Source organism: Phalacrocorax aristotelis, chromosome 1 (assembly GCF_949628215.1).
Source record: "Phalacrocorax aristotelis chromosome 1, bGulAri2.1, whole genome shotgun sequence".
NCBI classification, from domain to species: Eukaryota; Metazoa; Chordata; class Aves; order Suliformes; family Phalacrocoracidae; genus Phalacrocorax; species Phalacrocorax aristotelis.
Genome location: NC_134276.1, coordinates 15,892,789 through 15,906,036, shown reverse-complemented (window position 1 = coordinate 15,906,036; position 13,248 = coordinate 15,892,789).

The window sequence follows — 13,248 nt, the reverse complement described above, 5'->3', positions numbered from 1 at the left end:
AACAACCAAACACGAATTCTTCTCTCCTTTAGAAGACTAATCCTACATTGCCAGAAAACAAAAACAAGCACAGAGAGGCATAACCCTGGAAAAACTAGGATGATGTCCTGGTTGCTGGAGCTAGTCAGTTGTTCTGGAGGCTTGAGCTGCTCTCTGCTGCAGGGTGGCATGCCCGTCTTCCTGCCATAACTGAAGAGCCCAAATGACATGGAAAAATGCATCCATGTCTCTCAATTCCAGGAGAAAATGACTATGCCTTCCTGGATCCCTGGGCAAAGCATCACCTGAGAAACTTCAAAGCCTCCACTGGGCTTAGTCCTTGGAGAGGTTTGGAAGGACATGATGAGAATAGCTTACTAGCTTACTTTGCATACAGGCACTGGTCTACAAACAGTGGAGCTTTTTTGCCTATTTAACCTGATAAATTCTTATGGGACCAATGGCTTCTCCCTTAGGAGTTTTTATGCTCCCTGATGGGCAGAGAAGGCTTCTTCCACCTCAACACATTTGCCAAATGTGCACAAAGGTCTAGTCTCTCAAAAGCTTGACAGCATTTCCCAGCCTTTATACAAAAGCCTTTTCCAGTTCAAGAGCTGCTGCCCGGTGATGCAAGGGCTCTGAGTTTTGTCCAGCCCCAAGTTTGGTGCAGGACACCTGAGAGAAGGAAGTCTGTGGATGGGCAAAGTGGGACACAAGAAAGTGGTGGTATCTTTTGCAATTCAAAGGTTGGGTGGAATGGAGGAGAGGCAATTTTAATCTACCTATACTCAGAAGTCTCATGTCCTACTCTCTCAGCCACCAGACACATATATTTCCTACGATAGCATCTAAACACAAATACACTTCCCAAGATAGTCCTAATTCCCAGGCAAGTTTCTGGGTACCAACTGATCTCTGGGGTTTGCTCCTCCTGGGTCCCTGGAGCTGGAAGGGTTGTGAAACAAGTTGTAAGGAATGAAGGTCAATTCCTCTCTATCACTTTGGGAAACTACCTTTTCATGCTTTTCTTCTGACCTCTTTTAATCACACCCTTCCTAGCTGACACTTTACCTTCAAACTTCTGCAGCAGAAAAAGGATTGTCACCATCCATGGCATCACCATTGCTCTGTAATTGCCTTGGAAGTGCCTCCAGCAACGGCAAGACTGCAATCCTACAGCTACCTCCTCCATAAGGAGAGGGAGAAACAAGCTGAAGAGGGGAGGAGAGAGAATTAGACTTCTTGACCTGCCACATGGGCAGTAGTTTATTCCATAAAGAATTCCTGTTAGTCCAGTCCATCTAACCTAATATCTGCTGCAAGAAGCAGCACCAGATAGTGGGATGGCTGAAATAAGTCACTGACTGAGACATCCAGAGTGTCAAGGATACGTGAGGATAGGGTATGAAGCATAGCACCTTCAAGTGCTTCCCCCTCAGAAAGGTTTCTCACCTCTGGTAAGACAAGTTTGAAAACATTCCCATCAGTTACTAGCCACATGAAGCTCAAAGATGAAGTAGCTAGTGCTAAGTGAGTATTATTTTGAGGGCACAGGTTTCTTGTGGTACAAGAAAAACAGGAAGCCCCAGAACCGAGGGTCAGATCCCAGACTGCATTAAAGACTACAAAGAATGGGACTAGTGAGCTACACAGGCTCTGTGGATGCTCGATCAAGTTGGGTCAACCAGGGGGTCCTGGAAAGATGCAATGTTGACAGAAAGTATCCAGTTCTTTTGGCCAAAATCCCTATAGGGAACGTAGCACACACCATGATCTTTACTGAGTTAGAGTCACTCACTAGTGCTTCTTAAAGAGAAAATAGACATAGAAGTCAGACATCATAGGAGGAAAGACTGTGCAGAAAGAACCACTCTTAAGGACACATGGGACAATCCATGCACCATGCTGGAGGAGGCACAGATGAGGAAGGCATGAGAACAAATACTTGACTGAAAATAGCGGATCTGTTTTCTGATGTACAATTAATTTCCACATGAACTGAGATGAATGGGATAAAACTCCAGAGGTATATTCCTAGGAAGACTGTCCTGACTGTGGGACACATCTGGGAGACAGCTTCCAGCGAGCACATGAGCTGACTGGCCTGCAGCGGGGCCAGCACAAGGTGGGAGTGAGGCACCCTTGTATCTTGAAGGAGGCATTTCTGACAGGCAGCAGCACTCAGCTAGCATCTCCACAGCATGTGCAATAAAGTAGGAGCCAGGATTTTTGTCCTCAGAGAGGGAAAAGGTACCACTGGTGATCTGTCAGCGGCATCTTACCTCCGGGCTCCTGTTGTGCTCCCATTCGCATACAGGACCTCTCCTTCGGGGAAAACGGCTGCCACTGGCACACCTCACCCTGCCCACTGTATGTGAACTATGCAATATCTGCCTCCATCTAGTGGTACCGCTGGGCACTACACTGCCTTACCCCCTGCTGTAAGGTGCATCTTAACCTGTCCACAGGAGTTTCTCCTACACATCTCACCATTAGGGGAAACTAGGGACAAGAGCAAATTTAGCAAGGGTGCTGCTGCCTCTTCCTCGCTTTATTTTACACCCTTTTTCTCTTAACCTATTTTACACTATTTTTTACCTTTCAGGTGGAGCTTGAGTGACACTAATCATACATACCTTCATGATGATTGGTGTAGAATTTCCTCGCTTTGCTTTTAAAAGCATAGACTAGAAGAAATTCAAAGCACATGCTCAGTGAGGGGTGGTTGCACCTTAGAGGCGGGTAGCTTTTGGGATGGAGGTGTGTTTTGGTATTATAATGATATTATAATGAGCAAAGTTCCCAAAAAGGACAGCAGTTTGTCAAAAGCATGACAGCCTGTTGGCTCAGGGTAGCAAATGTGCAGTGTACCAGGTGCATGGTACCTCGAGTTCCCATTGATCACAGAGCCTGGCCACAGCGCCTTTCCACTGCTCCACCCTCCGGACAACTCCTCTTAGAGTTAGTACGCCAAGTTCTCCGGGCATTGACGACATCTATGGTTACAAGCCTAGGGAACTTCTATGGAATGGATTTCTCACCTGTCAGCTACACTCTACCTTGAAAGCTTCTTCCATGCTGTACCTTTTCTAAAAACATCCTAAGTCACCTCCAGCGATTATTCCACAGTATCACAGGTTAGTTATTTTATCTATCTGAATAAAAGCCCAGTGCTATACTCTAGCTGTTTTTCATTGTCCAGATTTTATATATTTATTATTTTATAAAGTTTTGAAACAGTTTGTATATCTGAAGATACAAAAAAAAAAGTGATGAAGCTTGTAATTTCCTGAGCCATCAGAAATATTGAAGGAAGAGTCCTTGTCTTTTCTCATCTGCCTTTGCCAAATACAGCAGAAAGAGTATTTTACTCAAAGAACTAGCAATTTCTACAGTTAAATACATGTTTCAGGATGAGCAGGGGGGATTTACCAGTCCCCCTTTTCTAGCCTTAAGTCACTGATTTTTCCTTTCACATTAATCTCTTTACATAACATCCCTCCTTTTTTTTAGATATTTTTAGATAATTTTTTAATTACTGTGCATGCATTCTCTCCTCTTCTCCTTGGTGATTGTAACAGTGTTTGGTTATGCTGGGGTAATGAACATTCAAACACAACCTCAGTCCTTTCTTCAGTCTACCTTTTCTCCTACCCAACAAGGAAGAATCATCTTTAATCCAGAGCTTCTCTGTGAAATGCGTGGCATGATGTCCTTGGGATTAGTTTCTTCTGGAATCCTGGAAACCGAAACATTTAATTATACAAAGAAAGCAGGAAGAAGGTTACACCGGGCATAAAGACACTTTCATTTATCTTTTAATTTTATTCATTTCCCCAATGAATATCCTACCAAAATGAGAAACAACAGTAAAAAAATATAAAGACAGTGCATCAGGAATGAAGGGAGATGGCCATTTTGACATTGTGGGGACGGACAAAGAGTACTAGATAAAACATCTCAAGGTAAGAAATACACCTTCGTTTTGAGTTCTCAGCTACAGGAAAATCGTCCTCCAGCACATGAAGTGACAATAAATCCAGCTCTAAAGTATATTTAGTAGCCTGTAACTCTTGTTTTCTTTATCTCCATGTCTGACATCAAAGAAATAAAAAATAGAGGTCATGCCATGAATAGTACCTGCTCCCAGAGCTTTGTTTTGTTTTGTAGTGAGGTATTTCTGCACACGGTGTTACCAGTGACATTCAGTGGAGCTTGTCTGATTTCACCAATGAGAATCCCCTCCTGGTGCTGTAACATTCATAACCCTTCACTTCCAAAAGGGCCATCTTTCTTGAGGAAATTCCTTTTATTTTATAATCTGAGTACTTAAGTTTTATATGGTTAAAATACTGTCTGGATAAACTCATGGAGAAAACAAATCCATTAAATGATTCCTCATGAGTCCCCACCTCATGGACTTCCTGACCTACAAATTACTAAACGCTAATATGTTTTTCTTGGGAATTACTACTGTATGTTTGTCCTAACATTATACTCTTGTCTAGGTGGTCCTTATGGGAGACCAGTATAGCCGTCTTTAGATTTGACTTTTTTTTTCCTTTCTACGGGATATATCCTTAAATCCAACCTGTTTTTCCAAGCTTTGCAATCTGCCCAAGTGCTCTCTCTTACACTTATTTTACAAGGTTACTTTGCCAAGCCTATCTCCATCTGGCTATTTAATAACTGCTTATCTCACTGCTTTCTGAATATTTTTTTTTTCTGTTTTCTTGCTCATTTATATACAGTTCCATCCAGGGCCTTTTGTCCTTCTGAGATGAATAATAAAAATATATATTTGCCTTTTCTGGCTGCTACTCCTAAGAGAAACAAGGGTATTGCCCTCAGCATCCTGTTACCTGTGATGCATTCAGATCCAGGAAAAACCCTGCCATGAGGCTGCTGAGCTCCTACCCCAGCTCTGTGCAGGAGCTTGGCTTCACACAAAGGGGCCTATTGTTTCAGCTTTTAATTCTATAATGGGGATTAATTGCTACATAGTCTAGATGAGGGCCAGCGATACCTGGTATTAATAGGGGAATAAGACCTCTGGAGAATAAATTTAATGACATCAGTATCAGTAATTCCAGCCTTAACAATGTGGCAAAGCTGCCACTGGAAAAAGCTCATAGATACATGATGGAAATGAACTGATGAGCTGTAAAAGTATGAACTATGGCCTGTCACAGTACTGTACTCTTGGCTTTTCTTTGATAGTGTTAACTGGAGATTTCATCCAATTTCAAGATGCTTTTATTTCTGTTTTTATAAAATTATATCTTCAACAAAACCCACCTCAAACAGGATGTTCTTAATGGTACCATAATTTTGTTTTCAGTTTCAGCAATGTCAATCTGAAGGATTCCATTGACGTTAATGGAATTATTTTGGATTTATCTCTAAGAGTAAAAACATTAGAAAAGGCCTATAGAAAATATTACCTGTTCTGATTGTTGTTACAGCAGGAACCACCACAAGCCAGAGAACTACAGATGGTTTGTTGGAAAAGACTGAGGAAAATTATTTGGGGGTGGAAATTGTTACTGTTTTCTGTCAGCTCTAAAAATAAAGTTCACAGGCAATAAAATATGAAACACAGAGAAAAGCAGCAGGGATGGAGGAAAACATGGAAGCCCATTCACATGAGAAAAACAGAAAACACTAAAGGTCTTCAGGTTGGATACAGGAAGGGATCTGACAGACATGATATACTGAGTCTAGTGAGGTATTAATTATTTCTTGGAACTCAAAAACTAAAGTACTCCCAACTAAATGTTAAGGGAGATTTTAAATGAAGAAGGACATACTTCTTTTACACAGCAAATAACTCAGTTGTGGAATTCACTAACATAGGATATTTACTGACTCTGAAGTCCAAAATTAATAAACAGATTCTGAAAGGTTTAGACCTATTTAGGTAGCCTAACAGCTATTAAACACTACAGCATGGTGGCAAATGGTGGCTCACTATCTTTCTGAATATCAAAGGAAGGATCAATCTAAATTTACCATATTTTGCTACCATTGCAAATCTTGCTATAGACAAAAGGAAACACCTTGTCTGCAAAGCCAGGAATTATAGAAATAAGAAATAACTTAGCAGTTTAATCAACAAATTACTATTATTCCAGATGTAATTATTTTAGAAAAAAGGGGGTGGGGGGAGTGAGAAAGAAAAGAATACTAATACAGAAAAAAGTCTCAATAATGATATAGCCAAAATGATTAGCACACTACCTACTATTTGCCCCTCTCTCCGCAGTTGTGCTCACCCTTTCCTGACCCCTCTGCACCCCACAGTTCTCGACATCCGTCTAAGGGGAGTGTTACAGTGAGTCATCAGGGTCCTGAGACCTTCCCAGGAGTTGATGATGTTGTTGATGGTTTGTTCCTTCACTCTAGGCTCACCTTTTGTTGAGCTAAACGAAACAAATTCTATTTTTAATATATAGTCCAGTTTTCTACTCAATCTGCTAAGTCCTCTCCCATTCACCAACACCCTTTTTAACTTGTAGGCCCCAGAAATGGATATATTCCAGCAGTCATTTATAATATCAAATTAAAGGGTGAAAAAACAGAAAACCTCCATGAATACCTTTTGCTCCTTTCTCAGATGTCCTTATATATTTGCATAAGGATTGCATTAAACATTTTAGTTACTGCCTCACACTGGAAGATCATGTGCAACTAGTTATCTACCAAGACTTCTAAGCCCTTTTCAGAATCACTGTCCCACCATCCAGGGACACAATCCTGCCCTGAAGGCCATGTTAGGGTTTCTGAAAGGGATCTGTGGTATTATTATGGGCTTTCTCTAGATGGAGCTTTGCAGTCAAAGCTGAGATATCTAGGAGCAAAGTAAGGTGCTGCTGAAAAAACAGTTTGCATTCAACACCAATCTACCCTGTTTGGGCATGAATTACAGAATACAGTACATTGCCAAAAGCATTTGCCCATTCCATTAATTACTGTTTGTGCAAGAATTCAGAAGATAAATTGGAGTCTCTAATATTACATATCTTTTATTTTCAATTACAGGACAGTGTCATGGTGGCATTCCTGATTACATACTACTTCTCTCAAATAATTCATTCAGAGTTCAACAATTAGTCTGAAATCAATGGTTACCGATAAAGAAACAATTTATTCTTTATGAAAATGAGCTTTGCAAAAAAATGAAACAAAATGTTCTTGTAATTTGTGAGCGGATGTGGGATCAGGAAGAGCCTGAATCAGGACTGCCACGTCTTTCCTTGAAGGGAATCAGCCAAATGGCACAAAAACCTTGAAATACTAGAGGTAGGCTTTAACACAAAAGTAATAAAATAGAATAAATAAAGGCTGCATTTAAAGAATGCATCCGAGGATGCATTTTTCTCTATTTGGTACTTTCAGAAGAAATTAATCTCATCCTAATGCAGAGGTCCAGCAGAAATCAGAAAATAATATCCTAAGAATGTCCATTTCTCTCCATTGGCTAGGAAGACAACTCTGACTTGAGCTCAGACATAGATATATTCACTGATTACTGATGTCTAGAGAGAGTTCAAATGAATTCTACCCTTCCAGTCCCAGAGCTTTAAGTGGATTCTAAACACACTGTGCATAGTCATTTTCAGGTCATCACCAAAATCTTTCTTCTATGTAAAAAAGACTGGTTTTAGGTTGTTCCTAAGTGTTTCTCACACTGACTGGTTTTGCTGAGGCCCTGCTCTCCTCTTTGTCCACTTGGCTGACCTTATACTCTTAGACTTAATCCAAGTGTAGTCTCACGTTCTTTACAAAATTTGCAATATTTGGCATTTACAGAGTAAACTGGAAATAATTCACAACAGGGTCAAGCTGGGATCTATCAGTGCATGTTAACATAAGGACATGGTAAAATAGTAACATTTCCATCCTTCCCTTTTGAAATGATAGCAGCAGCTCTGCAGTCTCCCCAGAACCTTTTCCATAGAGCTACTAATGGTCAAAAAATTGAGATAGAAACTAGTAGGGATCAGAAGTGACAGGGTAGAGAGGAAAATCAGGAACCTTCATACTGTCAGTATGCAAAGAATAACCTAGATTTATGATCAAGAGCTGGCATAGTGATCACAAAATGACAGTTTTCAGTTCTCTGAGAATTAAGGAGGAGGGTTAGCAGAACTGCTACTTTGGGCTTCCAGAGGGTGGACTGTGGCCTATTTAGGGGCCCGGTTGACAGAGTCCCTTGGGAGGAGTCCAGGAAGGTTGGACATTCTTCAAGAAGAAAATCTTAAAGGCATAGGAGCAGGCTGTCCCAGGAGCCAAAAGACAAGCTGGAGGGGAAGAAAACTGTCCTGGCTAAACAGAGAGCTTTGGCTGGAACTCAGGGAAAATAAGACAGTTTATGACCTTTGGAAGAAGAGGCAGGCCACTCAGGAGGACTACAAGGATGGCGTGAGGTTATGCAGGGAGAAAATTAGAAGAGCCAAAGCCCAGATACAACTTAATCTGGGTACTGTCATAAGACACAATCAAAAATGTTTCTATAAATACATTAGCATACTAACAAAAGGAGGGCTAAGGAGAATCTCCACCCTTTATTGGATGTGGGCAGAAACATAGTGACAAAGGATGAGGAAAAGGCTGAGGTACTCTATGCCTCCTTTGCCTCAGTCTTTAATAGTAAGACCAGTTGTTATCCAGGTACCGAGCCCCCTGAGATGGAAGACAGGAAAAGAGAGCAGAATGAAGCCCCCATAATCCAAGGGGAAATGGTTAGTGACCTGCTACACCACTTAGACACACTAAGTCTATGAGGCTCAATGGGATCCACCCAAAGATACAGAGGGAGCTGGCGAAAGTGCTCACCAAGAAGCTTTCCATCATTTACCAGCAGTCCTGGCTAACTGGGCAGGTCCCAGTTGACCAGAGGTTAGCAAATGTGATGGTCATCTACAGGAAGAACAAAAGGGAGGATCCAGGCAACTACAGGCCTGTCACTCTGACCTTGGTGCTGGAGAAGGTTATGGAGCAGATCATCTCGAGTGTCATCACACGGCATGTACAGGACAACCAGGGGATCAGGCCCAGTTAGCATGGGTTTATGAAAGGCGGGTCCTGCTTGACTAAACTGATCTCCTTCTACAACAAGGTCACCTGCTTAGTGGATGAGGGAAAGGCTGTGGAGGTTGTCTACCTGGACTTTATCAAAGCCTTTGACACCATTTCCCACAGCATTCTCCTGGAGAAATTGGCTGTTCATGGCTTGGACGGGCATACTCTGTGATCGGTAAAACACTGGCTGAATGGCCAGGCCCAGAGTTATGGTGAATGGAGTTAAATCCAGTTGGTGACTGGTCACAACCTTTTTTCCCCTTGGCCCAGTATTGGGGGCAGTTCTGTTTAATATGATCACTGGTCTGGACAAGGGGATCGAGTGCACTCTCAGTAAGCTTGCAGAGGACACCAAGTTGGGCAGGAGTGTTGATCTGCTCGAGGGTAGGAAGGCTTTAGAGAGGGATCTGGACAGGCTGGATTGATGGGCCGAGGCCAACTGTATGGGGTTCAACAAGGCTAAGTGTCAGGTCCTGCAATTCGGTCACAACAACCCCACGCAGCACTACAGGCTTGGGAAAGAGTGGCTGGAGAGCTGCCTGCTGGAAAAGAACCTAGGAGGTGTGTTGTGATTTAACATGGCAGGCAGCTAAACACCACACAACCACTCGCTCACACCCTGACCTGCACTGGGATGGAGAAGAGAATCGGAAGGGCAAAGGTAAGAAAAATCATGGGTTGAGATAAGAACCATTTAATAATTAAATTATTGTTATAACAACAACAACAGCAGCAGCAATTGTAATGAAAAGAAAAACAATGTGAGAGAGAGAGAGAGAGAAACCAAACCCAGGAAAAAACAAATGATGCAACTGCTCACCACCCATGAAAATGTGGTGAGCATCTACACGACGTGCTTTTACAACCAGGTTCTCTACCCGGGCAGCAATATCTTGCCACAATGTGGCAGCCCAGATGGGTTTGCCTCTGCACGGCCAGTTGCTTTGCTTCCACTGCTGCAGCCAGCCCCACAGGGCATTTGCCACCATCCAGGAGTCAGTATAGAGATAGAGCACTGGCCACTCAGCAATGCCTAAGGCCAGTTGGATGGCCTTTACCTCTGCAAACTGACTCTATTCACCTTCTCCTTCAGCAGTTTCTGTGACTTACTGTAGAGAACTCCATACAGCAGCCTTCCTCCTCACATGCTTTCCCATAAGATGACAGGACCCATCAGTGAACAGGGCATACTGCTTTTCATCTTCTGACAGGTTGTTATAGAGTGGGGCTTCTTCAGCACGTATCACCTCCTCCTCTGGTGATATTCCAAAGTCTTTGCCTTCTGGCCAGTCCATAATCACTTCCAAGATTCCTGGGTGACTGGGGTTTCCTACTCGAGCCCGCTGGGTGATCAGTGCAACCCATTTACTCCATGTAGCATCAGTTGCATGGTGCGTAGAGGGGATGTTTCCCTTTGAACATCCAGCCCAGCACTGGCAGTCGGGGTGCCAGGAGCAACTGTGCTTCAGTACCAACCACTTCTGAAGCGGCTCAAACCCCTTCATATGCTGCCAATATCTCTTTTTCAGTCAGAGCATAGCGGGCTTCAGACCCTCTGTATCCCCGACTCCAAAACTCTAGGTGTTGACATCGGATCTCCCCTGGCGCTTTCTGCCAGAGGCTCTGGGTAGGGCCAGCTGTGGTGTAGAGCACATTTTTTACACCTTGTCCTGCCCGGACTGGCCCAAGGGCTACTGCATGAACTGCCTCCCATAGTTTGTTCAAAAGCTTGTCATTGCTCAGGGCCTCATTTGAAATCATTCTTTTTCCGGGTCACTTGATAGAGAGGGCTCACGATCAGAATGTAATTTGGAATATGCATTCTCCAAAAACCCACAACGCCCAAGAAAGCTTGTGTTTCCTTTTTGCTAGTTGGTGGAGGCATGGCTGTTATTTTGTTGATCACATCCATGGGGATCTGACGACAACCATCTTGCCATTTTATTCCTAGGAACTGGATCTCCTGTGCAGGTCCCTTCCCCTTACTTTGCTTTATGGCAAAACCGGCCTTCAGTAGGATTTGGACTATTTTCTTCGCTTTCTCAAAAAAGCCATCTGTTGTGTTGCCCTGCATGATGATGTCACCAATGTATTGTAGGTGTTTCAGAGCTCCACCCTGTTCCAGTGCAGTCTGGATCAGTCCATGGCAAATGGTAGGGCTGTGTTTCCACCCCTGGGGCAGTCGATTCCCAGGTGTAATGGACGCCCCTCCAAGTGAAAGCAAACTGTGGCCTGCACTCTGCTGCCAGAGGGATTGAGAAGAATGCATTAGCAATGTCAATTGTGGCATACCACTTGGCTGCCTTTGACTCCAGTTCGTATCGAAGTTCTAGCATGTCTGGCACGGCAGCACTCAGTGGCAGCGTGACTTCGTTCAGGCCACGATAGTCTACTGCTAGTCTCCACTCTCCATTAGACTTCCACACTGGCCATATGGGACTGTTAAAGGGTGAGTGGGTCTTACTGATGACTCCTTGGCTCTCCAGTCAGTGAATGAGCTCATGGATGGGAATCAGAGAGTCTCGGTTGGTGCGATATTGCCACTGGTGCACTGTTGTGGTGGCGATTGGCACCTGTTGTCCTTTGACCCTCAGCAACCCCACAACATACGGGTCCTTTGAGAGACCAGGCAAGGTTTAATTCCCTCTGTCTCCAAGGCAGCTACACCAAAAGCTTGCTTGTACCCTTTTGGGTCCTTGAAATATCCTCTCCTGAGGTAGTCTATGCCAAGGATGCACGGAGCCTCAGGGCCAGTCACAATGGGATGCTTTTGCGACTCATTCCCGGTTAGGCTCACTTCGGCTTCTAATACAGTTAGCTCTTGGGATCCCCCTGTCACTCCAGCAATACTGATGGGTTCTGACCCTATATAGCTTGATGGTATTAGGGTGCACCATGCACCGGTGTCTACTAAAGCCTTATACTCCGTGGGTCTGATGTGCCAGGTCGTTGGATCCACACAGTCCAGTAAACCCGGTTGTCCCTTTCCTCTACCTGACTGGAGGCAGGGCCCCTCTAGTCCTGGTCATAGTATTAATTACTTGCTACTTCTAAATGCAAATCAAAAGTCCCTTTATTAAGACCAGAAGTAAAATCAGCCCTTTTGCTGATTTTACTGAACTGCTCACTGGAAACTGGGGTAGTATTTTTTCCTGGAAGAACCCTCTTTCATGATTGTTTTTCCTTGCAACTCATGTATCTGTGCTTCTAGGGTAGAGGCAGATTTTCCATACCACTTTCTCATGGAGAGGTCCATGTTTACACAGGTAAAACCACAGGGTGGCCTGTGGTGTGTATCCACTATACCCTTCTCTTTAGCAGAAGAAATCTGACTCCTAATAGCTGAGATATTGGTCCATATGGGTGGAGAGTAGGACCTATCCTCTTTTTGTTCCTGGACCTCCTGGGACAGTTTCTCCACAGCCAAGACAAGGGAGGAAGAGATACTTTCTTTACATTCTTGGAGTTGGCCAGCCAATTCATCCACCATTGGTCTCTCTTCATCTTTCCAGGTCAGTATTGCCAACAACTTGGCATACAGCACTGGTGCGCTTCGTATCAACTTCTGCCACACGGTTCGTGTGCACTCGGCTTCATTTGGATCTTTGAATAACTGTTGTTCGGGTCATAAATCACCTCAAGCATGGCTAATTCTCTCAGGTACTGGATACCTCTCTCCATGGTGGCCCATTTGCCTGGGCCATATATAACATCCTCCTTGAAGTAATACCCTTCTTTCATGCCAGACAGGAGTTGCCTCTAAAGGCTGAGGGCTTGTGCCCCTTTTCCAATCACTTTGTCAATGCCCCCATCCCTAGAAAGGCATCCCAGTTGTTTAGCTTCCTTACACTCTCGTTCCAGGCTACTGGCTCCATTATCCCCGCATCAGAACAGCCAGGGGACGATGTGCTCACCCAGATTGTGGCTGAAATCTTTTCACATATCTCACAGCTCACTCAAGGACAGGGATTGAGTGGTTTCCACATCGTTTACAAGTTCTTCCTCTTCCTCCTCCTCTCCTTGTGATGGCCCTGCTTTTTTATCATCTTTTTTCTAAACAAACGGACTTTTGCTTCCAAGATTTCTTCTTGTGTATAGGGGTGACTGATGCCAGCACAGGTTGGTTCTCTCATTCAGCTGCAGTGCCTGTTGCAGGGGTTGCAGTAGCTGCAGTGCCTGTCGCCG